Source organism: Alligator sinensis, unplaced genomic scaffold (assembly GCF_000455745.1).
Source record: "Alligator sinensis unplaced genomic scaffold, ASM45574v1 scaffold447_1, whole genome shotgun sequence".
In the NCBI taxonomy this organism is placed as follows: Eukaryota; Metazoa; Chordata; order Crocodylia; family Alligatoridae; genus Alligator; species Alligator sinensis.
The window spans coordinates 1148648-1152164 of record NW_005842123.1 but is presented as its reverse complement, the minus strand read 5'-3'; the positions used below and the strand labels follow the sequence as shown (position 1 = coordinate 1152164).

The 3517-nt window shown below is 39.5% G+C and overlaps 1 protein-coding gene across 1 annotated transcript in view; it reads right to left on the bottom strand.

The window, feature by feature from the left end:
• The window catches only part of ABCC8 (ATP binding cassette subfamily C member 8), a 154741-nt gene that overhangs the window by 142691 nt on the left and 8533 nt on the right, over nt 1-3517 (bottom strand). The window lies entirely within an intron of this gene.

The following is a 3517-nucleotide window of genomic DNA, read 5'->3' as shown; positions in this document are numbered from 1 at the left end:
AGTTTAAACGGAGGAAAGAAAAAAGCCACACTGAATTATTAATCACTGTTACTATTTGTAACAGGCTGGCCATGTTTGCTGGAAATTAGCCACTCTGCTAGCAGGTGTTGATCAAATTAGAAAAAGATAAGGCGGGTTCTTCTGACTTATCAAAACAGATGGCTCATTTCTGCACCTGAATATAAAAGACATGGAAACCCTGTATGGGGGAGAGAGAACAGGCAAAGCAGTCCCAAGGGAAGCAACTTAAGGACAACCAAGCCTGGGGAAAATTTTAAAGCTAATTTTTAAACTTATTGAGGAATTATGCCTGCTCTACACATGGTATTTGCATGGTCCTGCATCTTGAAAAACCGCTGAAGGAAGTGGTAGAAATGCAATCACATGCTAAGGAAATCTAGGAGATGGCATTTATTTTCCCTTTACCACTGCTTCTGCTTGAGCACATTCTGAAATGCATCAAAAATGTCAGCTGTTCTTTGTAAAATGAAGAATGTATGCACAGCCTTTTTTAGGAAAGAGCATGGTGGCAGGGATGGTATGATAACATGCACATACCCTTAAGAATGAATGGAGTTTTGTCCCAATCTCAGTACAGGCACCCACACACAAACACTCATCCAAGCAGACCAATGTAAGATGAAGGAAAGCAGGCTTTGGGATGAAATATCAGAATAATTTAAAACTTGCAGTAAGGGTACTATCTAAATCCAGCATTCCTAAAAACTATTTCTTTCTTCTAGTCAAGTCTTGTACTAAATAAGGTAATAATCTTATGCTTAGGATATTAAGATATTGCAAATGTCACTGCTTTATGACTAGAGTAGGATGGAAATCAGGTGTAGACAATATTGGGAGTAAAGGACATGCAACTGGGCGAGTCTACACAAGACTTTTACTGTAGAGCTGCCTAATTAGCTCTGCAGCAAAGTCTCCACATCTACACGTGCAGCCCTCTTAGGCCACAGTAAACAAATAAACACCACTGGAGGTTAGTACTTGTAAACACAAGTACTATCTCGAGGCTGTGTTATTTACTGTGCAACAACATACATGTAGACATTGACAGGGCTGGCTGTAGCACGAGGCTATTTCAGTGCTAGCCCTGCACTAAAGCACCCTCATGCCCCAGCCAGCTCCTCTGCAGCAAGTTGAAGTGGGTTGGAGCAGCCCTGGGCTGGCAGGCTGACCCCCTGAACTTGCTGTCAGCTGCGGCTGCTCCGACCTAGCTCAATGTTATGTAGTCCCAGGTACACATATAAACATGGTGCCCAGGAGCAATAAATTGGTGCAATATGTGCTGGAGTTTATTGCCACACATTAATTGCACATGTAGATGCACCAACTGAGATGAATACTAATACAAACTTCTCATGGACATTAGCCAGGACTGCAGAATCCAGTAAGGAGCATCACATCTATGGCATCAAAACTATTGACTGTCCATTTATGACCGGAGATTGGTACTTCTGCAATGTTCTTTCCATATATTCAGCATTTAGAACACTAGCCAGTTATGTAACAAAGCTGGTATATAATGCCTTAAAGGAGATAGCATCATTATTTGATGATTTTGCAAAGCCCCTTGAGAAACAGGAGTACTTATATGAAGGGCCTTATCACTGCATCTCTTTATACAGAGAACTCTACTGAATTATGTGGGGAATTATACTTAAAATGGACAGTATGATATGGAACAGAGCTACTGGCTAGCAAACGCTCAAAATAACAGATTTCTGCTGCCTTACGGGTTACCTTTCTGACCTTCAACAGTACACTCAGGTGTGCATTTCAGATATTCTTCCCAGACATTGGGCTTTGCAAGGAAATTGTAATTTGATGATAAAAGTACTTTATTTTAATATGATGCTAAACAGTATGCTACTAATTAGGTGCAATTCCATCCCTAAGACTTAGCTGTAGTTTGTGAGTACCAAAGGGTGTAAAATGTTTAGCAATTAGATTAGGAAAAGAAGTAGTAAATGATGGCTAGTTATTTTTAGTTTGCAAAGAAAACTGTAAAAGGACTCTCTCTGCCCTCACCAAGGAAAAAAAGTCATGAGATAGGCACCCAAATACTTGAAAGAATCAACCTTGGGCTGCGGGGTGGCATTTGTTTTAATCAGCAAATTAATCTTTCCCAGTTTCCAAACATAATCTGAACACTGCATTCTTTCTTTCCAGTCCAGCTTTCCTCCTCTTACTGCCATTCTGATCACAGGGAAGACATTCTGAACAGCAGTGCACATTTCTGTCAAGAGTCTTAGTTTGCAAGGAGGATGAAGCCTGCTCAAAAATCTTTGCAGCTGGCATCTCTTTTCTATTGGATTACAAGGCAAATTCACACTTTCATTATCCCTGAAATATCACTACAGTGAAATCTAATTTTAGATGGGATTAAACTGCCAAAATAAGAGAAACACTTGCTACCACTAACGGAAAATGAAAATGATAACTACTGAGTTGCACTGTGCAGAAGCTCCATTACAACCTACTGTGCTGTTTTCATGACTTGCAGGGAGCTGCCAGTTGACACCTTGCCTTCTACAACATAGCAAAATGGTAATTTGGATCCAGACAAAAAATATTAGACAGCTCTGAGAAATGCCACCCCTATTCTAATACCAAATCATAACAGACTAATGAAAAAAGGCCACGTTCCCTATCTGGAAGAAGATACAGTGCATTAGCAGTTACTGTGGAACACAAGCATAGTAAATAGATGCACAGAATGCAAACTCCTCAGCATGAAAACCATGGTTCAGAAAACCACAGGGATTATAAAAAAAGACCATTATAAAAGAGCTGGAACTCATGGAGACTTGTTGGGGATGATGTGTAGGAGTGGACTCCTACTCATGTGCCTTCACTCACAGCAGAGGACCAAGAAATGTATAAATAATCAATAAGCAATTCCAACCCCTTTGCAGACTACAACGAATTTCAACTCTCCCCCTTCTTCTAGATGGACTTGCTTTGAAATGCATTGATATACCTTACAGAACACATAATCACAGTGTGGATGTCTGTCAACAGTAATATTTGTTGCATTATAGCATGATTATATACTTTCAAATGTATATAATACCGAATTTTTATTACAAAAGACTTAGTTTTTGTATACTACTTCCATTAAGAAAATCTAAAAGCAGTTTATGAAGAATAATCAGAGCAATGGACAAACAGAAGCAGAGAGAGGCAAAAGCAATTTGCTCCAGGTCAGAGAAAAGGTCAGTAGCAGCAAAAGTTTCCCCTGATTCCTCCCATATTTCAAGAGACCATGCCGACTTCTAGGTAGTTTGAAGAACTTCTAGGTGGTTCTACTTTTCTACTATAGCTTAGCATGGAATTATACTAAATTGACATGATCAGGCCACACTTGGACTTTGAAACTTCATTTGTAACAGTTACTACAGCTTCCCCACCCCAATTTTTGTATAGAAGCATTTGGCCAAATCCATCAATGAAAATGCCATATATAGTCAACATTAGGCAGTTCAAAGAAATTAAATATGGT